Raw genomic sequence first — 27,339 nt, 5'->3', positions numbered from 1 at the left:
AGGGCCTTCTGGTACTGCCCCATTTTAGTAGACCTGTCCACCTCGGGAATAAGAGATAGAAAGTTCTCCTTGTGCTGCTGTCCTTGCTCTGTATGTCCCCCTGCCAGGTTGGGTCAGTTACTATATCATCCACGACCTTGTCTTCCACTTCCGCACCCTGGTCCTCCTCCTGACTTTCTGGCAATTGTGTCTCATCATCGTCCACCTCTTGTGACAGTTTCCCACCATCGCTTTCGTATGACCGTAGCTGCTCAAATATTTCCTCTTGCCCCGCTTCAAGTGGATCAGGCGAGAGGCCCAAATCTATAAATGGAAAAGTGAACAGCTCTTCGGAGTGTCCAAGTATGGGACCAGTTGTCACTGGGCACTCAGCATGGTGGGAGGAAGGAGGATCAGGGTGAGGAATATGCGGTCCAGACTCACGGCTAGTGAGACTTGACCGTGTGGAAGACAGGGTGGTGGTGGTGGTGACTAAGTGACTGGAAGCATTATCCGCTATCCAACCAATAACCTTTTCACACTGCTCTGTGTTCAATAGTGGTGTTCTGCGGTCCCCTATCAATTGGGACAGGAAGGTCGAGCGAGAAGATGTGGGTATTTGTTGTGGCACAATTTCAGCTTGCCCACGGCCTCGGCCTCTGCATGCACCATCATCATCACGTCTAGTTCCTCGTCCCTTGCCACGTGCCTTGCCCATTTTAAATGGAGGACAAACCACAGTTTTAAATAGCTGGCCTGTAGGTAACTATTTTTAACAGCAAACTGGTGTCAATAACTTAACTGACACACCGCAACAAAATTTCAATGGAGTCCAGAAATGGCAGAATTTTCAGCGCAATTATATGTGATCCATGTGACGGACAAACCACAGTTTTAAATAGCTGGCCTGTAGGTAACTATTTTTAACAGCACCGACCTCGTGTTAATAAGTTTGCTGACACACTGCAACAAAATTTCAATGGAGGCCAGAAATGGCAATATTTTCAGCGCAATTATATGTGATCCGTGTGACGGACAAACCACAGTTTTAAATAGCTGGATTTTTAGCGCTGTAATATGGAAAGAACCTGGCTGTATTCTGCAGTGCCAACAAGCAAATGGCACAGAAAAACTGTGTTCTCTGGATTGCTTTTTAAGCAAATAATCAGGATTAAGATCAACAAAAAATTATTCCTGGCCCCTGACACCTGGGCCTATTTCTACAAATATCTGTAAAAGCACCAGCAGACAGAACTGGAACTCTTTATTATAAAAATACAAAAACACAGATACACAACACAAATGCAAACATTATACGATAAGAAACAAAAATCCCAGCAAAACATAGCCCAAAATCCCAAAATTATGCAAGAGTCCAATAAATTAACGTACGACACAGAAATGTCCACACAGAAATGTCCTGTAGGAGACCCCCCAGCAAGGGAAGACCCTAACATACCCTCTTCCTGGCCTGAAGTACACTAGACCACCAACACTCATCTCACTCATACCTGCACATTTACACCTAACCCCCTAAAAAGGAAAACTAAAAAACTGGCCATGGCCCAAAATCAAAAGATATGCTACCTGGCCAAAACTTAACCCACTCTATAACACACATTTTTTTTTTTTCCCCACCACCATTTTTTTAACACCCAAGGTCCCACGAAAGTCTGTGGCCTTAACACACCAAGGTCCCACGAAAGTTTGTGGCCTTTAATACACACAAGAAAGGTCTTTTTCTTTCCGCATGCCGCAGGATGTCCATTTTACCAAAAATAAAACCCTCCCCCCTCCCCCCTGAAATCCCCCACCCAACCTAAACTAACCCCACCCACACGCGCAATACACATACATAATTTATATACAATACACAACATGACAGTAACAACAATACACAACATAACAATAACAATATAACAACGACTAACCATACACCTACATGACATAACAACTTAACCATAAGACTACTAACCATTAACCAAAAGATCAGACCCAAGTTCAGTGCTTGCAAGCCCCATATTCCGGTTTCCAATATCTCAAAGCAAAAAAGTACACGTGAGGGTAACAGCCCACCACCGGGAACTGGAGACTACAGAGGCTCTCACCCTAATCTACCACACAGCACCCTATCCCTCTCTAATAAAGAAAAAGAAAAAACTGTCCCTACCACCCTACCAATCTTTCCCTACCTGTCCCTACCTGTCCCTCACTGACCCTCACTACCAACCTAATACTAACTACCTGTCCCTAAAGACTGTCCCTATCTGTCCCTCCCTGTCCCTACACATCTATCTGACCCTACAAAATAAAGATAAAAAGACTAAACTCACCCTATCACAAGCACACAGAACCTAACTCTCCCTAGGGCACATTAAATGAGAACCTCCTCCATAGAAGGGAGCCCCTCCCTGCACCCAGCCTCTCATAATCCAAGCAGACAGAACTGGAATGGACCCTCTTGCTATGTGTACTGCAGTCTGCTATATACACTGCCTAGCACTGATATCTCTGCAGCTGGATTAGTCCTTAGAAGGACTGTTAGTTGAGATGGATATGTAGAGAATCCTGTAGAATACCTACGCAAACTAAGAAACAAGCAAATCTCTCCCTAGCTCAGCAGCACCTCTCCCTACACTGCCTCATTCCGGAGTAGACTGTGACGAGCATGGCGGCGCCAGGTCTGATATAGACCTGATGACGCTGTGCGGCCAGCCAATCACTTTAATGCCACAATCAACATGACTGCGGCATTACAGTGTGTGGCAGGCAATCCCTGCATGTTGATTGGCTTTCTAAAGAGCGCCAAACATGCAGGGAGGGTACCCGAGCTCCAGCCGAGCTGCTGTGGACAAGAAATCCATCAGATGATCATACAAAGCCCAGTCAAGAGAATCAGTGGTCAGTGTATAGCAGTTCACTTTCCAGTCTGTATCTCTAGTCGGCTGGAAGCTAACTTCTCGAATAGTGAAAATGTCACTTTCTTCCTCTTCCTCACCATATCCAACCTCATCTTCAGGATAGTGATAGCAGTGAGATGCTTGGGCGAGCACCTAGCAGCAGCGATCATGCTAGAGACTCACCCCCTGGGCCAGTGCTGTAGTGCGGCGCACGTGTGCGCGGGGGAATACCCGGAGCCGGATCCGATGGGGGTTGTAGTCTCCGAGTGGCGGGGACCCAGTCCGTGCCCAGGGTGGTCAAACCGACGGCAGTTTATTTGTAATGTTGTTATGACTACGCCACCCGTTGATTGCGGTACGAGACCGCCGCTGCCAAACAGTCCGCTGAGGCTGATGTTATGTGTATGCAGCGAAGATGAAATAACCCCCAACGGGAGAGGTGTAGCCTCAGGGCAGCAGGTGCGGGGATGATGATGGGAGTGATGGTGTGGTTGTCCCAGTACGGATGATGCGACAAGAAAGCACGGAGACGTGAAGGTACAGTTCAGGGTCTTTACTGATGGTACAAGGCAGACCCTCCCGGGAGTACTGGCTAGTAGTTGGGGCCTGGTTAGTCTGCGAGTAAGCCGGAGTTCCCCTGGCCAGGTGGAGTTGTAGGCCTTCCCGTTAGTCTGTACCCTTCCTGGCTACCCTGCTTTCGGCGGTTACAAGTAACCCACGTCCCTGGGTATACCGTGTGGTGCTCACCCGTATGGCTGGTGACCTAGGGCCTCCTGTTAGCCTCCGCTCCGGGATGGCGGTGCTGGTCCCTTCGTTGTGACTGAGCCTCCGGGCTTTTATGGCCAGAGGACCTGGAATCCCCTGCCGGATGGATTCTGCTGCTGGGTAAATCTTAGTCCCCACAGCCTCGGACTCCTGTGTCCGGTTTTAGTTCCTTCTCCCAGGGCGAGCTTTGCACAGCTCCAGCCCCTGGCGCCTCTCCTTGGCTCCTACAGAGCTCCTGATGTCTCTCTTTCCCTATAGCTGCTCCACTCCAGACCAGACTCCGTCTCTGTCTGGAACTCCTCTCTCTAACCCTGCCTCAGCCCCAGTTTATGTAGGGGAAGTTCTTCCCCTCCCAGGACTGGGCAGGAGGTGTGGCATGCTTAGGATTCCTGCCCAGGAGACCTCCCACCTGCTCACAGACGTAATACTGCTATTACTGTGGAAACCAGACCCCTGGGGTGCCACATTCCCCCCTAGTGAAATTTAGTACTCCCGGACTAAACATAACAGGGTATAAACAATAACAATTAAATACATGAGATGGTCACGGCGTGTCCGTAACCGGGAAGCAATAAGGGTGTCCATTTCACCAAAGAACAGGGAGCCGTAACCAGGTAGGGGTCTGTCCTGCCCCGAGTCTTTAACAGTCTGTAGTCCATTCCTGGGTTACGCTCCAAACATATTTACAACAGAGTTCCGGTTGCTCACTGTCCATAACCTGTCAGTCCATATAAAGAAATCTGTAACTGAAAAACATAATTAGCAACGGCTACAACAAAACAGGTAAACATAAAATAGTTAAAGCAACTAGCCAACTTAGATTCTCCAACGTACGGGCATCTGGCCTCTGGTAACCCTAGTGGACCTACGGAGCTCACTCACTGGTCCTGCACTACAGGGTGTAGGAGGTGTTATGGGCAAGCTGGGCAGCTTTCTGCGCACTCTTTGGCTCACTAGGGGCACGGCAGGCTCACTACTAGCAGAGGGTTGATCCTCCTGTACTGCTGGTGTGGACTCTTCTGCCTCTTGGGCCGGCTGCTCTTCCAGCTCTACTGGTTCTTCTGTAGGCACTTGCGGGGCTGGCTGGAGAAAGGTGAGGACGGGTACCACGACAGCACCGTTTACTTGTGTCCAAGACCGGGGGAAGTCTCCGAGTACAGTCCTGATCATTTCTTCCCTTTCCTCTGCGGGTTGAGGGTTTTCTTGATCTTCTTCAGGGCTTTGCAGCTGCTCGGGACACTTCTTCAGGTGGTCTCTGGAGACAACGGCTGTGGTTTCTCCTCCATCCTTACTGATCACGCAAATCTTTGGGTTCTCATGGCTTGATGGCAGTACGGTGTACGGGTCCTTCTCCCACTGGTCGTCCAACTTGTGGAGCCGTCTTTTCCTCTTCAAGACCTGCTCTCCAGGTACCAGGGGAACAGCGGGAGCATACTGATTATAAGCCCTCTCTTGCCTTTCTCTAGCTTGAGACAGACTTCGCTCCACGCTCTCCTGCACTTTCCGATACTGCTGCTGCCGCCCTGTATCCCAGTCTGCCTCTGGCGAGGTGTCCTCGGGCGTCAGGACTCCCATATCCAGGTCGATAGGCAGCTTACCAGGTCTCGCTCTCATTAGGTAAGCCGGGGTACAGTTGGTAGAACCTACAGGGATGTGGTTGTATAGGTCCACCAGATCAGGCAGCTTCTCAGGCCACATACTGCGTTCTTCCAGGGGCAATGTTTTCAGGAGGTCTATCACCACCTGGTTCATCTTCTCGCAGAGTCCATTAGTTTGTGGGTGATAGGGCGTTGTTCTTATCTTCGTGCAGCCATACAGGTTGCAGAACTCCTGGAAGACTTCCGCTTCGAAGGCTGGCCCTTGGTCTGTCAGCACTTGGTCCGGGTACCCGTGTGGACGGCAGAAGTGCTGCTGGAAGGCTCTAGCTGCTGTTTGAGCCGTTAAGTCCTTGACCGGGACCACCACCAGGAACCGGGAGTAATGATCTACGATTGTGAGGGCGTAGACATACCCAGATCTGCTTGGAGCCAGTTTCACATGGTCCAGGGCTACCAGTTCCAGTGGCTGTTGGGTGATGATGGGCTGCAAGGGAGTCTTCTGGCTGGCACGGTCCTTCCTTCTTAGGTGGCACGGTCCACAGTCTCTGCACCACCTCTCGATGGCTCCTCTCATGCCTACCCAGTAGAACCGTTCACGCAATAAGAACTCCAGCTTCTTCCACCCGAAATGTCCTGCTCCGTTGTGGTACGCCTCCAGAATCATAGCCGCGTCTCGTCTGGGGACCACTACCTGCCAGGTCAACTCATGCGTTCGAGAGTTAACCATTCTCCGGCACAACTTCTCCCTGTAGAGGAACAGCCTACTTTTCTCCTTCCACAGTTGCTTAGTCTCCTCTGGGGCGTCTGGGTCCAGACTGGCATCGGCTTGGGTCAGCATTTCCTTCACCAGACGGACTGCGGGATCACTGTCTTGCGTCTCCGCCCAGTTGTAGTGGGGCAAGGGATTGAACGTCGCGGAGCGCCTGTCCTTCACACGGTGGGAATACAGGGTAATCCCATGACGGTGGAACGCAGGGAGCTCAACTTCTTCCAGATCTTCTGGATCTTCCCCTACATCCGGTAAGTTCGGCATTCTAGACAGGGCATCCGCGTTGGCATTTGAGCGTCCTGCCCGGTATTTGATGGTGAATTCAAAGTTGGACAGGCGGGCCATCCATCTCTGTTCCAGGGCACCGAGCCTTGCAGTGTCCAGGTGTGTCAACGGGTTGTTGTCCGTGTACACGGTGAATTTGGAGGAGGCAAGGTAATGCTTAAAACGTTCGGTCACTGCCCACACTACTGCCAGGAACTCCAGCTTGAATGAGCTATAATTCTCAGGGTTCCTCTCGGTGGGTCGTAGCTTTCGGCTAGCGTAAGCGATTACCCGTTCTTTTCCTTGCTGGATCTGGGACAGCACGGCTCCTAGCCCGATGTTACTTGCGTCCGTGTGGAGGATAAAGGGCTGGCTGTAGTCTGGATATGCCAGGATTTCATCCCCCGTGAGGGCCATCTTCAGCTGGCAGAAGGACTCCTCTTCCAGCTTTTCCCACCTGAAGGGCGGCTTCTGGTTCTTGGCTTTCCGAGATTGACCTATCAGGAGGTCCTGCATAGGGGCTGCCATTTTGGTGAAACCGGGAATGAATCTTCGGTAGTAGCCTACCAACCCGAGGAACTGCCGCACTTCCTTTATGCTGGAGGGTCTTGGCCAGTCCTTAATTACGGTGATCTTATCAGGGTCAGGAGCCACTCCGTCAGCACTCACCACGTGTCCCAGGTATTGCACCTTTGGTTTCAGGAGGTGACACTTAGAGGGTTTCACCTTTAGGCCGTAGTTTGCCAGAGCTTCGAACACTTCTGCCAGGTGTTTCAGGTGGTCCTCGTAGGTCTTGGAATAGACGATGGCATCGTCCAGGTATAACAGGACCGTCTCGAAGTTCCGGTGTCCCAGACAGCATTCCATCAACCGTTGGAAGGTTCCTGGTGCGTTGCAGAGCCCGAACGGCATACAGTTAAATTCGCTGAGACCCATCGGGGTGGTGAATGCGGTCTTCTCCCGGTCTGCCTCTGCTACAGGAACCTGCCAGTACCCGCTAGTGAGATCCAAAGTAGAGAAGAAGTTAGCAGATTTTAATGCAGCTAAGGACTCTTCTATCCTTGGTAACGGGTACGCATCTTTGTGTGTGATACGGTTGACCTTCCTGTAGTCTACACACATTCTCATAGTGTTGTCCTTCTTTTTCACTAAGACTAGTGGAGCTGCCCAGGGGCTACAGCTGTCCCTGATTACCCCAGCCTCCTTCATGTCTCTAAGCATCCCCTTGGCGTGTTGGTAGTGTGCAGGGGGTACGGGTCGGTATCTCTCCTTTATGGGAGGATGGTCTCCCGTGGGGATGTGGTGTTCTACCCCCTTTACTCGCCCGAAGTCTAACGGGTGTTTACTAAACACTCTCTCGTACTCTTGAACCACCCGATAGACTCCTTGTTTCTGGTGTGAGGGAGTGGAGTCAGTACCCAGATGTAGTTGCTGACACCAGTCCTCCATTGGTTTCTTAGAGCCGTTACCTTCCTCTGGTTGAGATGGAGGCAAGGGTTCCACGGCCTGTACAGAATTCTGGTTTATGGTGAACAATTTAGCTAGCGTGGCATACCGGGGCAGGTGTACTTCTCTCTCACCGATATTTATGATGCGAACGGGCACCCTCCCATGGCGTACATCGACCACCCCCCGTGCTGTCAAAATGGTGGGCCTACTGTCTGAGTAGACGGGTTCTACCATTGCTTGGTAGTCTCTACCTCTTAGACCAATAGCTGCCCGGCACCAAATCATCATCTCACTTTTTGGGGGCATGGCAATAGGGAACGGGTCACACATTCTCACGCTACCTATCTCACCACCAGATAGTTCCACCTGTTGCCGCTTCATCAGTGCCCGGATCTCTTTTTGGAGCACACGCTGCTGGCCGGAACTGGCGTTCTTGGCCACCTGCTGTAAAATGAGAATCACCTCTGCAACACAATTTTCAATTACATTGGTTCCCAGGGTGATTCTAGGGTGACTCTCATGACGGTCTGTGTCCACTATTATCAGTCCTTGTGCCGCCAGTTCGACTTTACCGATCTTAATGGTCAACTTTTTGAATCCCACCTGCGGCACGGGCTGACCATTGCTGGCGATGATACTCAGGTCGTCATCTGGGTAGCGGGTTATGTCCGAATCATTCCAGTACTGCTTGAAGAGCACGTACGGGATGGTGGTGACCTGTGACCCAGTGTCTAGTAGGGCACTCATAGGAATGCCATCCAGTACCACAGGCAAGATTGGACGTCCCCCTACGTATTTATCACGCCAGTTTGATGGGCCTGATGGTCTTATGCCTGGGGGTTGGCCCTCTACCCCAGGTTGTGCCCGTTTAAATGACAGTACCTTGCCACATGTCCGGGTTGATTGCAGCGGCGGCAAATAGGTCGTCCGTCCTCGTTGTATCGATCGCTGGGTCTTCCTCTGGCCGGTGGGGTCCTCCTTGGTCGGCGCCACGGGATGTCCTCCGGTCCGGATGCCAGCTCGATCTTCCCTGCAGTAGAAACCTGTAAAGACTGCACAGTTCGGGTTAGCGCGGCAACGCTTTTAGTTAGCTCTTGGACCTGATGGTGCAGGTCTGTAGCTGGGTCATTGTTTAAAGCCTGCGCATCAGCTCCCACAGGCCCTGCAGACAAGGGCGCCGTCTCCTGGTGATAAGTGATAGCAGGGCACCTGTGGGTCACAGCGCCACCTGGTGCCGGTTCTCGGAGCACCCGGATGGCTCTGTCCTTGAACTGTGCAAAGTCCAGGTCAGGGTCCTGTAAGGCCATTGCCCGCAACTGGGCTCGGTAGGCATTGCACAGTAGACCCTCAATGAATTGTTCAGTTAACAGCTTATCTTCATTTCCCACGCTGTCAGGGTCTGCCTGCTTAATGGCTCTCAGGGCCTCTTGTAGGTTTAGAGCATAGTCTCTTATACTCTCATGTGCCCGTTGTTTGCACCCATAAAATCTTAGTTTTATTTCGGCTGAGGTGCGGGTGTCAAATGTGTCTTTCAGCCGGGTTAGTATGTCTCTGACAGTCCTCTTCCTCCCAGGGGGCCAGGACTTTACCTCCCTTTGGGCTGCCCCGATTAATTGGGCCACCAGGATGCTCACTTTTTGCGCCTCCGTGAGGGGATACACCTGGAAGAGGCTATCCAGCCTTTCTCTGAAGTCATTTAGGGTATGTGACTCCCCTGAGTACTGGGGTAGCCAGGCTGCCCCCGGGATATAGGGCATGGTGAAAGGCATGACCGCAGCAGCGGTGGCGCTGGCGGTGGCTGTGGCAGTGAAGCTCTCCTCCGTATCCGACATCCTCCTCCCCCCTAGTGGACCGTGGCCTACCTTGCGATGATCCTCTTCCGTAGGCCGCGGCTCCGCAGTGGATCGTCAGGGTTGAGGACCTTCCGTCGCGCTCCTGTGACGTCGGCGTCTGCTGGGCTCCTTCCAGGACCATACGCAACGTCCGGACGTGAGGCGGGGCTTCAGTTCTCGCAGGCTTTCGGAGTCCACGCCCCTCTTCTTCCCGCGCGGCGCCCTCAAGATGGCGTCCAATGGCGGGAAAACTCCACGGATGGCGGGAAGAAGGCAGAAGATGGCGTCGGATGGCGGGAATCGGCTCCAGATGGCGGGAAACGACTCCGGACGGCGGGAAACTTCACCACAGGTAAGTATAAAAGTCTCTTTTTTCAGGCACGCAGTACCCGGTGGTTGCGGGCACATAATCCTGCCGACTACGCCAAAGTAGACTCACCCCCTGGGCCAGTGCTGTAGTGCGGCGCACGTGTGCGCGGGGGAATACCCGGAGCCGGATCCGATGGGGGTTGTAGTCTCCGAGTGGCGGGGGTGGTCAAACCGACGGCAGTTTATTTGTAATGTTGTTATGACTACGCCACCCGTTGATTGCGGTACGAGACCGCCGCTGCCAAACAGTCCGCTGAGGCTGATGTTATGTGTATGCAGCGAAGATGAAATAACCCCCAACGGGAGAGGTGTAGCCTCAGGGCAGCAGGTGCGGGGATGATGGGAGTGATGGTGTGGTTGTCCCAGTACGGATGATGCGACAAGAAAGCACGGAGACGTGAAGGTACAGTTCAGGGTCTTTACTGATGGTACAAGGCAGACCCTCCCGGGAGTACTGGCTAGTAGTTGGGGCCTGGTTAGTCTGCGAGTAAGCCGGAGTTCCCCTGGCCAGGTGGAGTTGTAGGCCTTCCCGTTAGTCTGTACCCTTCCTGGCTACCCTGCTTTCGGCGGTTACAAGTAGCCCACGTCCCTGGGTATACCGTGTGGTGCTCACCCGTATGGCTGGTGACCTAGGGCCTCCTGTTAGCCTCCGCTCCGGGATGGCGGTGCTGGTCCCTTCGTTGTGACTGAGCCTCCGGGCTTTTATGGCCAGAGGACCTGGAATCCCCTGCCGGATGGATTCTGCTGCTGGGTAAATCTTAGTCCCCACAGCCTCGGACTCCTGTGTCCGGTTTTAGTTCCTTCTCCCAGGGCGAGCTCTGCACAGCTCCAGCCCCTGGCGCCTCTCCTTGGTCCTACAGAGCTCCTGATGTCTCTCTTTCCCTATAGCTGCTCCACTCCAGACCAGACTCCGTCTCTGTCTGGAACTCCTCTCTCTAACCCTGCCTCAGCCCCAGTTTATGTAGGGGAAGTTCTTCCCCTCCCAGGACTGGGCAGGAGGTGTGGCATGCTTAGGATTCCTGCCCAGGAGACCTCCCACCTGCTCACAGACGTAATACTGCTATTACTGTGGAAACCAGACCCCTGGGGTGCCACACTAGCTCATCACTATTCAGTGTCTCTCACTGGAGTGTTTGCCTCAGTTCGTTCGTGAACAACCCATCACTACAGAGGAGGAGTCATCGCTTGGACCTGTGTCAGGTAAGACAGGCACTGCTAGCTGAACTGGCTTACAGCCACATCCAAGAGAGTTGAGAACAACAGGACGAGATCTCTGGCCCAGACTAAGAAGAAGCCCGGTAAAAGGCAGAAAGCCTACTTAAAGGAACGGACAATCTTGTGACCGGTTAAAGGCAGGAGGCCTTCTTAAAGGATATGGACAATCGAGTGAGCGGTTGAAGATTCGGACGACCCAGTGAACTGAAACCCGGAGACCTTAGCGATGATACAGAGAGGACCCAGGCTGTGTTCTAGGAGATGGAGGCAGCCGGAACGACACGTGGGTGATGTGACTCATCATTGTACTCCGTGTAGCTGTAAGGTGCCCCAGCGAGGTAGTCGTGGGCGAGCTGTAGTCCCCACTCGCTATGGCACCCTACAGACAATAAGTGTCCTCCCTCTGCAGTGTGGCTGTGTATGTGGTGCTCTTCACTTACTTCAAGCCATCCTATCGCGGCTGTCTCCAGGCGTTTCTCTTCTGGGACCAGGGCAGCAATAAATTCAGAGGACACGAGGTTCTTAACCAGAACTTGAACTTTACTTGGGGAAGAGGAATATTTACAGTATTTACAGGCAGATATAATGGATAAGGCCCGACAGGCTATCATCTCTCTCACAGGCACTGGCAACATCTTCAGCCCTGGTTCCCTCTTTAAGTGAAGCATCTCTGTGACTCTATCTCTAGTCCACGAGACTCTTCTGTAACATTAACAGTGACCTGGATCAAATATCTCCCCCACGTCCTAGCCTGGAGTCCTATTTATCTTCTTCTGCTTCCTGCAGACTAGAAGTGCCTCGGGTCCTCACTACCTCTGATGAGTTTCTCCGACCAGCTAACAGGACTCTTGCTCTTGCGTGAGGAGACTTGCACAGTAGTGATCCCACTGTCTGAGGGTGTAGAGCTCCCGTCTACCCTAACAGCCACTATAGTCAGGATGCCCGCACGATTCCCCGTACTGTCTCTTAATGGCCTCTGGACACTAAAACCGAGGCTTTTTGCCAATGTGCCCACCCCCTGTGAGCTGTCATCACACAGCATTAACTCATCACTGCCTGTAACCCTGCTAGCAGACTCAACCTGACATCGGCACCCAGGACAGTGGCATCTTGTGGCTGTTTACAGGTACTGCAGCCCACAATGAATTATGCCAGGAACAAGCTCTATATCACTCAAGGCTTGATCCGGGCACTAAGTTCCCCCTCTACTCTACTGACTGGACCACTAAAGCTAACCCCTTAGCTTGGTCTACCAACAGTTCAGAGAGGTCTGACTTTAGGAACACTTCCTTTAACTATCTCAGTACCAAGGGAAGGCTACGCCCTTCCCCACTATTACATAGCATCGGCGTCTCTGCCCCCTAACAGGCAGAGATGCCGTCCCCCTTACTGCCGCGCTCCGGGCCCAGCTTCCTCCGGCCCTCCTGCTGCTGCTGCCAGCGCGCGCAGCTTCCCGAGGACTGAGCTTAGGGCGCACGCGCTCCCTCCCTCTTAAGGGGGCCGCGCGCGCTGTCCTAAGGAGTCCCCGACCAATGGCCGGAGGACCTCTCATATAAAAGGCACCTCCTCCAAAATGGAGGTGCCTGTGCATGGTCGTAGCTCTGTGTTCTAAACTCTGCTTCAGCCCTCAGGTCCCGCTGCTAGCCTAACTACCAGTCCAGTCCGCCAGCCTGACTACCAGTCTGCCAGCCTGACTACCAGTCCAGTCCGCCAGCCTGACTACCAGTCCAGTCCGCCAGCCTGACTACCAGTCCAGTCCGCCAGCCTGACTACCAGTCCAGTCCGCCAGCCTGACTACCAGTCCAGTCCGTCAGCCTGACTACGTGTGTTCGCCTGCCTAGTACACTCTCCAGCCCGACGGTCTGCCTATGGTCCTAACCTGCCAGTCTGTCTATGGGCCAGGCTTGTCTGCCTACCCGGAGAACGTACCAGTTACCTGCCGTGCCTACCAGCCAGCCTACCTGGAGGCTCCTGCCAGTTACCTGTGGTGTCTGCTAGTCCATCTTCCCGGATCACCTGTCAGCCTGCCTGCCGTGCTCATCTGCTATACCGGTCAGTCCCTTCCTTCTGACCCATGGGAGTCACCTGCTCTCATACAAGGACTGGTCCAGAGTAGCACCTGGTCCCTCTGCTCGGTCCTTCCCTGGTTCATGGAGTCGATTGAGCCACCGTGCGACCTTGGTCAGTCCGAGTTGATACCTAGTTACGCCCCTCTGGTCCCTCCTTGCACCGCAGCACAGAGGTTCCACCACCCGGATCCGTAACACTCCGGCAATAGACTTGCGGCCTAATGGAGAAATAGAGCCGACTCCCGTTGAGGCCTGTTACAGTAACTGCCACAACAGACTTAGTGTTTAGGCGACGACGGTGATGACTACCACACGGACTTTGACATACCAAGGGCTAAGGTACCAGTAGAAATATCGTTTGTTATATTAGTTAACAAAATATGTTGTCAAACAAAAATACTGTTTATATACCTAGAATAAAAAAAAACAGTATTGTGAACTAGTTTAACATTTCTGGTAAATCACTAAACCTTTAGACATTTCATTTCTGTTCATCTAAATCAGAGATGCCAAACTCAAACACACAGAGGGCCAAAATGAAAAATTTGGACAAAGTCGCGGGCCAACCAGTATACAGTATAAGGGGCCCCACATAGTCCTCCATACAGAATTATGGACCGCACATAGTCCTCTATACAGTATTATAGGCCCCACACAGTCCTCCATACAGTATAATGGGCCCCACACAGTCCTCCATACAGAATAATGGGCCTCACATAGTCCTCGATACAGAATAATGGCCCCACATAGTCCTCCATACAGAATAATGGGCCTCACATAGTGACCCATACATAACAATGGGCCCCTCATAGTACATGTGGGTTACCTTGACGTTGGTACAGCGGCTTAGTATACATTTTTTGCAAAAAACGTGTCAATTAAATACCCTGTTTTTTATCATCTTTTTACTAGCACTTGATGTTTACTGTTATATTATTACAACACAGTATTTTATACGTTTGTTTTACTGTGTTCTTGTGTTTGTGTGTATAGTCCTCCATACAGTATAATGGGCCCCACATAGTGCTCCATACAGTATAATGGGCCCCACATAGTGCTCCATACAGTATAATGGGCCCCACATAGTCCTCCATACAGAATGATGGGCCTCACATAGTGCCCCATACATAACAATGGACCCCACATAGTCCTCCATACAGTATAATGGGCCCCACAAAGTCCTCCATACAGAATAATGGGCCCCACATAGTCCTCCATACAGTATAATGGGCCCCACATAGTCCTCCATACAGTATAATGGGCCCCACATAGTCCTCCATACAGTATAATGGGCCCCACATAGTCCTCCATACAGAATGATGGGCCTCACATAGTGCCCCATACATAACAATGGGCCCCACATAGTCCTCCATACAGTATAATGGGCCCCACATAGTCCTCCATACAGAATAATGGGCCCCACATAGTCCTCCATACAGAATAATGGGCCCCACATAGTCCTCCATACAGTTTAATGGGCCCCACATAGTCCTCCATACAGTATAATGGGCCCCACATAGTCCTCCATACAGAATAATGGGCCCCACATATTCCTCTATACAGTATAATGGCCCCACATCGTCCTCCATACAGAATAATGGGCCTCACATAGTGCCCCACACATAACAATGGGCCCCACATAGTCCTCCATACAGTATGATGGGCCCCACTGTAGCATCGGCGTCTCTGCCTCCTGCCTGACAGAGACGCCATCCCCTTTACCGCCGCGGTCCTGCTCCGGCGTTTTCTGGCCTCCCTGCAGCTGCTGCTGGTGCACGCAGCTTCCCCGGCTCTGTGCTTAGGGCGTGCGTGCTCCCTCCCTCTTAAAGGGGCTGCGCGCGCCATCCTAAAAAGTCCCCGGCCAATGGCCGGAGGACTTCCCCTATAAAATGCACCTCCTCCAATATGGAGGTGCCCTTGCAAGGTTGTAGCTTTGTGTGTGATACTCTGCTTCAGCCCTCAGGTCCCGCTGCTAGCCTGACAACAAGTCCAGCCCGAAAGCCTGACTACAAGTCCAGCCCGCCAGCCTGACTACAAGTCCAGCCCGCCAGCCTGACTACAAGTCCAGCCCGCCAGCCTGACTACAAGTCCAGCCCCCCAGCCTGACTACAAGTCCAGCCCGCCAGCCTGACTACAAGACCAGTCCGCCAGCCTGACTACAAGTCCAGTCCGCCTGCTTGTCTACTCTCCAGCCTGACAGTCTGTCTAAAGTCCAGTCCGCCAGTCTGTCTATGGGCTCTGTCCACCTGCTTACCTGGAAGCACCTGCCTGTTACCTGCCGTGCCTACCAGCCAGCCTACCTGGAGGCTCCTGCCTGTTACCTGCCGTGCCTGCCTGTCCGTCTGCCTGGATCATCCGTCAGCCTGCCTGCCTTGCTCATCTGCTGTACTGGTCAGTCCCTGCCTTCTGACCCGTGGGAGTCACCTGCTGTCATACAAGGTCGGTCCCCAGAGTAGCACCTGATCCCTCTGCTCGGTCCTTCCCTGGTCACGGAGTTGATTGAGCCGCCGTACGACCTAGGTCGGTCCGAGTTGATACCTAGTCACGCCCCTCTGGTCCCTCCTTGCACCGCAGCACAGAGGTTCCACCACCCGGATCCGTAACAGTTTACACGGGCCATGGAACCCGGTGGCCCCCAGGCCCCTTCGCTTGCTGACCTGTACCAGGAGGTTTCTCGTCAGAGATCCCAACAGGAAACCATCCTGACTTACCTGCGGTCTGTCAACTCTCGCCTGGACACGCTGTCTGTTCCACCTGTGTCCGCCTCAAGTCGGGCGACACCCGCTCCGGCAGTGCCGCTGCCTACCAATACCACGGCATCCAGCCTTGGAACCCGGCTTTCCGCGCGTCCTCGTTTTGGAGGTGACCCCGTCCTATGTCGGGGCTTTCTGAATCAGTGCACGTTGCACTTTGAACTTCCGGCACATCAGTTTCCCTCCGACCGGGCCAAGGTGGCGTTCATCAAGTCTCACCTCACCGGGGAAGCATTGGCATGGCTAAACCCCCTATGGGAGAGAGGGGATCCCCTGGTGTCCGATCTTCCGGCTTTCCTTACTACTTTCCGGAGGGTCTTTGACAAGCCCGGACGAAGGATTTCCACTGCCTCCTCATTGCTCCGTCTCCGCCAAGGGAGTCTCACCGTGGGCCAGTATGCCATACAGTTCCGTACCCTCGCTTCTGAGCTTGCCTGGGGCAATGAGGCCCTGGTGTCCACCTTCTGGGAGGGTCTTTCCAGTCGGATTAAGGACGAGTTAGCCGGCCGGGACATTCCTACCACCCTGGATGACCTGGTGTCACTAGCTACCCGGATTGACATCCGTTTCCTAGAACGTGCTAAGGAGTCTACCCGGGACAGAAGATTTCCTCGTCTCGCTCCTGTTTTCCAGAAACCGGCTTCCCAACCTGCAACTCCCCGTGCACGCTCGCCCGAACCTATGCAGATTGACCAGACCAAGATGGTCAGATCTCGCCAAGAGATATGCCGAGCCGAGGGGAGCTGTTTCTACTGTGGTAGTAAGGAGCACCTGATTCGTTCCTGCCCAGTGAAGCCGGGAAACTCCAGTGTCTAGGACCGCTCGGAGAGGTCATCCTAGGCAAAAGTAAATCCTCTCCGTTGAGAACCGCATCGTTGAAACCGCACATCTGGATTCCGGAGCCGCTGGGAATCTCATATCCCAGTTCCTTGTAGAGAAGTATCAGATTCCTACCAAACCTCCGGCTGAACCATTGGCAGTCGCTTCCGTGGATGGAAGACTCCTTCCGGTGACCATCTTGCTCGTCACAGAGCCCGTAACCCTGCAGGTGGGAATGCTGCACTCAGAGAGGATTTCCTTCCATGGGCTTTCCGGACTCTCTCACCCCCTTTTGCTAGCCCTACCCTGGCTACAGAAACATGAACCCGTTCTGAATTGGCAATCCGGTGAGGTGCTCCGTTGGGGGCAGGATTGCCATGAGACCTGCCTGGTTCCGGTTCGCCTGGCTCGACCTCCATCTACTCCGACTAATTTACCCGGTCTACCGGCACCCTACTGGTCCTATGCTGATGTCTTTGACAAGAAGGAGGCAGAGACTCTGCCACCTCATAGGCCATATGATTGCCCTATCGACCTGATACCCGGTGCCACTCCACCCCGTGGGCGTATTTACCCGTTGTCGTTGGCCGAAACCCGGGCCATGTTGGAGTACATCGAAGAAAATCTGGCTAGGGGATTCATCCGGAAATCTTCCTCCCCGGCTGGAGCAGGATTCTTTTTCATTAAAAAGAAAGACGGTTCACTATGTCCTTGTATCGATTATAGAGGACTCAACCAAAAACGGTCAAAAACAAATACCCCCTGCCGCTCATCTGTGAGCTGTTCGACCGCCTTAAAGGCGCGAAGATCTTCACCAAGCTCAATCTTCGGGGGGCGTATAACTTGGTCCGGATCCGCCAAGGAGACGAGTGAAAGAAGGCATTCAATACCCGGGACTGTCACTATAAATACCGTGTGATGCCCTTCGGTCTCTGTAATGCTCCCGTCGTCTTCCAAGAATTAGTTAATGACATCTTCCGTGACCTCTTATATTCTTGCGTGGTGGTGTACCTGGACGACATCTTGGTCTTCTCTCCGGATCTTCCCTCAGACCGGAGGGATGTTCGTCAGGTCCTGCTTAGGCTCAGGCAGAATCACCTGTATGCAAAATTTGAGAAGTGCCTCTTCGAGCAGTCCTCTCTTCCGTTCCTGGGCTATATTATCTCTAAGACAGGTCTACGGATAGACCCTGAGAAGGTCTCTGCCGTCTTAAAGTGGCCTCGTCCGGAGGGGTTGAAGGCGATTCAGCGATTCCTGGGCTTCGCCAACTATTACCGTCTCTTCGTCCCACATTTCTCTTCCCGGACTGCTCCCATCTCTGCGCTCACCCGAAAGGGAGCTAATCCTAAGGAATGGTCGTCCGAAGCGAAGGAGGCCTTCCTCTCCTTAAAACAAGCCTTCTCTTCTGCCCCTGTGCTGCACCACCAGGATAACAACAAACAGTTCTTTCTGGAGGTTGATGCTTCCTCTTCCGGAGCCGGAGCGGTGCTCACCCAGAAATCTCCATCCGGGAGAATGGTAACCTGCGGCTTCTTCTCCAAGCTCTTCTCCTCGTCTGAGCGCAACTACTCCATAGGAGACCAAAAACTGCTAGCCATTAAATTGGCGCTGGAGGAGTGGCGTTACCTGCTCGAGGGGACTCTGCACCCGGTGGTCATCTATACTGACCACAAAAACTTAGCTTATCTTCAGAACGCCCAAAGACTCAATCCGCGTCAGGCCCGGTGGTCTTTGTTCTTCGCTCGCATCAACTTTACCCTACATCACCCCCCGGCGGACAGGAATGTTAAAGCAGATGCCTTGTCCCGATCCTTCCTGTCTTCCGATCAAGAGGAGGAGCCTATGCATATCATCGATCCCTCCAAAGTGATGAATGTGGCCCCCATGGATCTGTCTCGTCTCCCACCCGGTAAGACGTTTGTAGCGGTTCCGGATCGTAAGAAGGTTCTTCACTGGGGTCATTCATCCAAACTAGCCGGCCATGCTGGCCAGAAGAAGACCTTCCTGCTCATTTCCCGGCATTACTGGTGGCCTACTCTGCGCCAGGATGCGGTAGACTTAGTCACGGCCTGTTCGTCCTGTGCCCGCAATAAGGTTCCCAGACATCTTCCTGCCGGCCGTCTCCTGCCTCTTCCTGTACCTGCTGCCCCGTGGCAACACATTGGTATGGATTTTATTACGGATCTCCCTGTTTCTGCCGGTTGTACGATCATTTGGGTGGTCGCTGACCGCTTTTCTAAAATGGCCCACTTCATCCCTCTGCCTGGTCTCCCGTGTGCATCTGTGCTGGCTAAGGACTTCATCCATCACATCTTTCGTCTCCACGGCCTACCCCTCCACATTGTGTCTGATCGAGGGGTCCTGTTCACTTCGCGCTTCTGGAGAGCTACATGTAAGCTGCTGGATGTCACCCTGGATTTCTCCTCTGCTTTCCATCCGCAGTCCAATGGTCAAGTGGAACGTATCAACCAGATCCTTACCAGCTACCTCCGGCACCATACCGATTTGGTGGAGCTCCTACCATGGGCCGAGTTCTCCTACAACAACCATGAGAGCGAATCTTCTTCCAAGTCCCCGTTCTTTGTGGTCTACGGTCAACATCCCCGGATTCCGTTTCCCATTTCCGCTTCTGTGGACAACCCGGCCATGGAGTCTCTGGTTAGCGAATTTTCCACTATTTGGGAGGACACTAGATCCGCACTTCTTCAGCCCTCCGAGCGGATGAAGAAGCATGCTGATAAGAGACGTCTGGATCCACCTCAATTCCGTCCGGGAGACAAGGTTTGGCTCTCCTCCAAACATGTTCGTCTCATTCTTTTTCCGACAATCCAGGTACCTCCCCAGCTCCGGTCTCCGCTGAGGTTGTCTATGAGGTAGAGAACATTCTGGCCACCAAGAGGGTAAGAGGAAAAGCCTTTTTTCTGGTGGATTGGAAGGGGTTTGGCCCAGAGGAGAGAACTTGGGAACCCAGGGAGAACATCCATGCCCCTCTTCTACTTAAAAAATTTCTTCCTGGCCTGAAAAAGAGGGGGCGTAAAGGGGGGGTACTGTAGCATCGGCGTCTCTGCCTCCTGCCTGGCAGAGATGCCATCCCCCTTACCGGCCGCAGTCCTGCTCCGGCATCTTCTGGCCTCCCTGCAGCTGCTGCTGGTGCACGCAGCTTTCCTGGCTCTGTGCTTAGGGCGCGCGTGCGCTCCCTCCCTCTTAAAGGGGCCACGTGCGCCGTCCTAAAAAGTCCTCGGCCAATGGCCGGAGGACTTCCCCTATAAAAGGCACCTCCTCCAATATGGAGGTGCCCGTGCAAGGTTGTAGCTTTGTGTGTGATACTCTGCTTCAGCCCTCAGGTCTTGCTGCTAGCCTGACTACCAGTCCAGCCCGCCAGCCAGACTACAAGTCCAGCCCGCCAGCCAGACTTCAAGTCCAGCCTGCCAGCCAGACTACAAGTCCAGTCCGCCAGCCTGACTACAAGTCCAGCCCGCCAGCCTGACTACAAGTCCAGTCCACCAGCCTGACTACAAGTCCAGTCCGCCTGCTTGTCTACTCTCCAGCCCGACAGTCTGTCTACAGTCCAGTCCGCCAGTCTGTCTATGGGCTCTGTCCACCTGCTTACCTGGAAGCACCTGCCTGTTTCCTGCCGTGCCTACCAGCCAGCCTACCTGGAGGCTCCTGCTTTTTACCTGCCGTGCCTGCCTGTCCTTCTGCCCGGATCACCCGTCAGCCTGCCTGCCATGCTCATCTGCTGTACTGGTCAGTCCCTGCCTTCTGACCCATGGGAGTCACCTGCTCTCATACAAGGTCGGTCACCAGAGTAGCACCTGGTCCCTCTGCACAGTCCTTCCCTGGTCACGGAGTCGATTGAGCCGCCGTACGACCTTGGTCGGTCCGAGTTGATACATAGTCACGTCACATAGTATAATGGGCCCCACAAAGTCCTCCATACAGAATAATGGGCCCCACATAGTCCTCCATACAGAATAATTGGCCCCACATATTCTTTCATACAGAATGAGCCCCACATAGTCCTCCATACAGAATAATGGACCCCACATAGTCCTCCATACAGAATAATGAGCCCCACATAGTCCGCCATACAGAATAATGGGCCCCACATAGTCCTCCATACAAAATAATGGGCCCCACATAGTCTTCCATACAGAATAATGGGCCCCACATAGTCCTCCATACAGAATAATGAGCCCCACATAGTCCTCCATACAGTATAATGGGCCCCACTTAGTCCTCCATACAGAATAATGGGCCCCACATAGGGGTGGTAGTTCTGGTTTCGGGGGCCAAATAAAACCACCCTGCGGCCAGATATGACATGTATGATCTAAATTGTTTGTTGTAAATAAATAATCCCTTGGTTCTGGTTACCACTGCGTGTTCTACGCCTTTGTACCTGCATACCTGTTTACAACTGCAATCAATGTATATGGCCATAACTACAATAGAAGGGGGACTGTAAGGCCCATAGAGCCGTCTTCTCGGATGTCCGTTATAGCATACTGATTCATGCAGCATATATCACAGCCTGGCTGCCATGATTGCAGACAGATATGTTTTTCATTAAAATGTCCCCGCATGTGTGTACATAGGAAGAGAGCTGTCAATCAACCAGAGCGGTGCGGGGGAGGCACCAGACCAGTCTCATCTATCTCTATAGACGGACTGTTTTAGATAAAAAACATAACTGGCTGCAATCGTGCAGTCAGGTTAAGATACATGCTGAATGGATGAATGGACTGACAGGTGCCCTTTAAAGGGTTGACTCATCATAATGACCTTTTTAAACTAAAACCTGCGTGGCAATCAGATGTCTGGTGTCACTTTGCCTATATGCACCCCTGGTAATTTGCAGGTAGAGTCGCTCTGTCTTTAATATTCTCTATGGTGGGGCCGGTGTCAGTTGGTGGAAGTTGCCAGCGCCCATTGGGCTTACACTACCTTTAGTAATCTGGGTAAATGTTCTCTCCACTTTTAAAGCCAAAGGAAAGGTGGACAGTGAACCCTCTGCCACCCAGGAGCTCACGTACACCTGATTTCAATCCGGCTCTTTGTTATGGCTTCCAATCCATAGTCAGAGTCATTCCACGTAAGAAACCGGCAGGATAATGCAATGAGTTGCACTTCACCGGAAAAATACAATTCTAGGGAAAGCCAGAGGTCACGGCGAAGGTTATAAATACTTCTACATCTGTATTTCCAGCTTTAGACACCACATTTCTACAGGAAACCCTTTCTAAATGGCTCTAGACAAAACATGTAAGTCAGCGTCCTACAGATCCGCAGTTGCGCTGCCTATAGAAGATGGAAAATAGAACATTTGTCTATTCAATTGCTGAAGATTTATCAATAATGGTGGAAAGTGCAGAACCTTAAAAGTTGGTGAAAATGGTGGAAAATTAATCTGGTGCAACTGGGCAGACTTGGAAGTCACTTTTGATGGCTGATGCACATTTGTTTCTTTACACCACCTCAAGGCTGGGGATCATTCACCAATAACTTGTGCCAAAAACTATGCCAAAAGTGCAAAACATGAATAATATGGAGTATACAAGTGATTTATCTCGTGAGGTGATCAGACACAATGGCGCAGGTTTACTAATTCTGGCTAATGTTAAGGAAGTAAATTTAGACCAAACAGTCTGAATGTATGCCAGTTTACCCCATCTGTTGGCGGGCTAACTTTGTACCAATATTTTATGCCAACATTTTGGTGCATTCTATAACATTTAAGCCATTGCTTTTTGTGATAAACCAAACCCCTTCTTCACAAAAGCCATGCCCTTTCATTATTCATTCAGGTAGCATCCATTTTCGAGTTCGCTAAAAAAAAGGGTTTGAATTAAAAGGGTTGTCTCATGTCATCATAAATGGTTAAAATTGCAAAATGTTAATAAAAAGTTCTCAATTCTAAAGAACAGAAAGATTTATGTTTCTATTGCTTAATGCAAAAGAAACAAAAAACGCAGCAGCACCCCATAAGAGGTCAAAATACATGAGTACATTGAAAGTATTGAATCTAGACTGTTTAGTCATTTAATGAAATGTACTTACAAAATAAAGGTTTTTAGCGCATAATTTGGCCAATTCATGTGTGCCCATCAACCACAACAAGGTAACCTCCTTCTGATGGGTACTACACTACCACTTGATATGCCACTGCTGGGATATAAGCCTACATATATGGATAATATGTCTCTACTTGGGCTATGAACCTACAATTTCTATTGCTTACGGCTCATTGCTTAGCAGCGCTAACAAGCTCCTGTTAAGGGCAGGTGCAGACGAGCATATTTTCGGTCCGAGTGCAATTCAACAAAACATCGGATCACACTCAGATCAATGTTATTCTGTGGGGTCTTGCACATGTGGAAATTTTTCTTCGGATAAAGCCATTCCAAGAAAAAAAAACGCTGCATGCACGCCTTGCATCTAATATTCGGTTCCCTCTTTGCAAATCAATGAGTAAGGAAAACCGTCGGACTGCACTCGGATGACATCTCAGTGAGGTCCGATTTCTAAGGACTGACAGGATGGAGAAGATGGGCCATTGTGCTCCTCTGATGCTGCAGATGGAAAACTGCTCCTGATTGTAGCATTGGAGAGTATCAGGCTCAATCAGGAGGGAACCGCTTCTAGGCGAGAAAAAAGCTAGTAGGCAGGGGAGCAGTGCGCCCCTGAAGATTGATAGTAACAACTCTTTAATAAATCTGGTGCACACCATGTGCAGTATGCAAGTTTTGGGTTCAAATTTCAGCAGAATTTTGGCACATTTAGTACAGTAAATCTTCCTCAATGTCTCATCTGCAATGTATAACTGGTACATTTCCTATGGTGGAATGCCGTACATGAATTTAGCACATGTTGCCGTACTAAAAACTATCAGATATGCCCAAAACGTGTGCGGAAATGCTTGATAAATACAAGTGATTTTTTTTGTAGGTCCCAAACTTTATTGTTTAATGCATAAAAATATCAAACCAAGAAATTCATTTTGAAAAATTTGGAAAAGAAGGATATATACACTCAATGTCAGGCAGCTGCTAGCAAAGGCAATACAAGTTTAAGCATGGTGCAAATATGATGTCAAATTAATTGTCAGTTGTAATAAGGAGGACTGGTAAAGACCGAAATTGCTGCCCAACAGGATCTATAGAATCCACTGACTTTAGAGAAATACTGGGATCATCTCATTACTCAATATCTAAATAAGTGCTCGGTACCTGAGCAAATGTGATAAAGTGAGAGTCGCACTGGGATACACAGTATGTTGAGAAAAAACCAACGTGGTCTATTTACAGCACTTGAAGGTCTATATTTGTCGCTTTCCGAAAGGGATCATATGAGAAAATTCTCTCAGTGTTTACTTAGCTGTAATGGTTTTTATGTGTGCTCCTGTTTATTTGCTGACGGGTACATGGATTTTAGTTCTATCACTACATGTAGTTTTGTGAATGTGTCCCGCGAGAGCAAAACACAACACGCATGGTCAATTATAAATCTAGATAGTGCCCAAGCTAATAAAGTCATGGATTAGAGTGCACAGATCAGGGAGGTCGGTCACTACATCTACAGGGGTATTGCGATCTTCGTAAGAGACGGTATGTCACATCTATATGTCATCACTTAAAAGGGTATTCTCAAGTTTGGGCGTTATCCATGGGATAGGGGAAAAGTTCCTGATAACTGGGGGTCAGGCCGCCAAGACCCCCACCAATTCTGAGCATCGGAATATCTGAAGAGTCACGTGTGAAGGGAGAGGTCTGCTGCACCATTCTTTCTTATGGGAGTGCCGAAGACCAGCCGAAAGCAGCACCCTGCTATCTCTGGCATTCCCATCATTAATAAATAGAGTGGCAGTGCACATGATTGGCCAGAGGTCCATTCACAGACCCAGTTTTTGGGATCAGTGGGGGTCCCAACAGTTGGATCCCAAGCATTCGGAAAGTTATCCTCAATCCCTAGAATAGGGAATAACTTCCAAACTCAAGAATACCCCTTTAATGATAGCTGAGTCTCCTATTTTAAGAATCCTCAGTGATCCTGAGCATGAAGGGGCCACACTTTTGGTGTAGTACTGTGTCCATTTCCCATTTTTTCCCTGCGCAGCAGAACTCCCGGTTGCCTGCAACATGACCCCATTTACTTACTGAACATTATTCGAGTGGGTGGCCAGGAACAGTCGGATGCTTAATTAAGTGATAGTCCTAGCAATATACCATCACTTACTGAGATATAACAGTCTTAGGCTCGATCTCGATCCATGGCGACTTCATGGATGAACAATCTATAGGAAGATCAATCTTGTGCAAGCCTAGATAGGTCCACCAGGGTCTTCTCCGCCGTTACTGTATCTTGATAGTATCAAGTTACTTCCTCTTCGCCTGGTTCTTTCTATTCTTCTGACCATGATGTCCTTCTCCAGTGATTGCTCTCTTCGTATGATGTGTACAAAGTAGACAAGTCATAGCTTGGTGATCATTGCTTTGAGTGACATGTCTGGCTTGATTTGTTACAAAGTTGATTTGTTTGTTCTTCTTGCTGTCCATAGAATTGATAACATCATTCTCAGCACCACATTTCGAAGGCGTCAATTCTTCTATCTTGTTTCTTTATCATCCAGGTTTTGCATCCGTATGACCAGAAAAGACCAAATTATGTATGAAACATGTCTTCATTGAAGGTGAAATGTTCCTCAATTTGAAAACCTTGTCTGGAGACTTCATTGTTGATTTGCTCACAGCTATTCTCCTATTGACTTCCAGTGTCGTCGCTGCATCTTGTATGATCATTGATCCGAGTAGCCTTAAGTCCTTTGCTGTCTACACACATAAAAATGTTTTTTACACTACAATATTTCCAAAAGATTATCTCGCTGGGAAGACCCCCATCATCTAGACCTTATTCCTTTGTTCACCCATTTCAACTTTCAATTATTCTATGATTTAATAGAATAAGGGGTCCTATTGAGGACCCATAACTATTGCCCAGAGAAGAGAGTGGCCACAAAAGAGATTCTCTTATTCTGGAACACCTTGTATATCCATGCATTACATTTACAGTCCATTACAAGAGTTTGTATGTTCTCCAAGTGTTTGCGGGGGTTTCCTCCGGGTTCTCAGTTTTTTTCCCACACTTCAAAGACATACTGATAGGGAATCTACATTGTGAGCCCCAATGGGGACAGTGCCGATCATGTCTGATAATGTCTGTAAAGTACTGTGGAATTAATGGTGCTATGTAAGTGAGTAAAATAAATAAAAAATTACATGTCAATGAAAATTGTGTAATTATTGCTTTCTCCTGCAGAGGCACTGCTGAAGAACTGAACACTCGCTTCCCAGTTTTTCCACCACTAAGAATAGGGATATCCAAAGTAGACAAGCCATTGAAATTACTACTTTGCCAAGATCTGCTCAGGTCCATGGTCAAGAAAAAAAAAAGCCAAAGGTCCTGAACTTCACAGCTCTGGACAGGTGACACCAAAGAGCAGCCATTTGCCCTTAAAAATTCATTATCTCTGGTGTTTAAGTGAAACCTTAGATCAATAGATCTCTCAACAAACCTACAAAGAGATCCTGTCTGCGAGCTCCCAGTAGACACCATATGAGCTCTCCTCATTAAACCACGTCCATTCTTGTAGATATCATTCATCTCAATGTCTTAACGATGACTATTGTTATCAGTCTGGCTCTTGTTTTTCCCAGTATGTCAACAATATATCAATTAAGAAGTGTTTTGAAATATACGGTGAAAGAAATGTAGAAATTACTAGAAAAGTTTGCACAGTTTAGAACTAAGCAATGTCCATCCAGTTAATCCTGCAGAACTCCAGTTCCCTAATGTGACTTGTAAACATGTAGTTACGTTACTATTTCACTATTTCTATGGAATTATTTGCACTAAAGTTGCAGCACGGGGCAACCATCCAATAAAGCAAAGTTGCAGACATATGCAGATTATAATGAGGGCAATCTGGACTACCACCCGGGGTCTGAGACTCAGGGGGGCCCCATGAATTGCCCCAATTTTAATTCGCAATCCCATGGTTTTTTTTGTCAATGGCCGCATGTTCAAATTGTAACTGTTGCTGACCCGTCGACGCTGGCATTTTAAATGATGCTGGGCCCACCCTGCCGCATGACCTGACGTACAGGACCGCCCCCATGTACCGGAGCATAACGTCGGGGATACGGGACCTAGGTGAGTATGTGTTGCGCTTTTTTTTTTTATTAATATATACATGGGCTATGTGAGAGCTTGTACTGTTTATAGGCATCTATGTGGGGCCCATACTGTATATAGGCAGCTATGTGGGGCTCATACTATAAATAGGAGGCTATGTGGGGGCTCATACTGTATATAGAAGGCTATGTGGGAGCTTATACTGTATATAGGAGGCTATGTGCAGGCTCAGACTGTATATAGGAGGCTGTGTGTGTGGCTCATACTGTATATAGGGAGCTATGTGGGGCCCATACTGTATATAGGCATGTATGTGGGGCTCTGTGGCAAGACGACTCGCTCGGCTCTCCCGGAGGCAGACTCAGGA

The 27,339-nt window shown here is 50.4% G+C and overlaps 1 long non-coding RNA gene across 1 annotated transcript in view; it reads left to right on the top strand.

The window, feature by feature from the left end:
- The window catches only part of LOC141258296 (uncharacterized), a 257,938-nt gene extending 231,972 nt beyond the window's left edge, over nt 1–25,966 (top strand). The window contains exon 3 of the long non-coding RNA XR_012318273.1: nt 25,411–25,966. This is a non-coding gene — a long non-coding RNA (uncharacterized lncRNA). The remainder of the gene's footprint in view (nt 1–25,410) is intronic.
- Nucleotides 25,967–27,339: the final 1,373 nt, after the last annotated feature.

Source organism: Phyllobates terribilis, unplaced genomic scaffold, assembly GCF_046119375.1.
Source record: "Phyllobates terribilis strain yellow unplaced genomic scaffold, ASM4611937v1 Scaffold_3__8_contigs__length_932513732, whole genome shotgun sequence".
NCBI classification, from domain to species: Eukaryota; Metazoa; Chordata; class Amphibia; order Anura; family Dendrobatidae; genus Phyllobates; species Phyllobates terribilis.
This window is presented reverse-complemented; position numbering and strand designations above follow the sequence as displayed.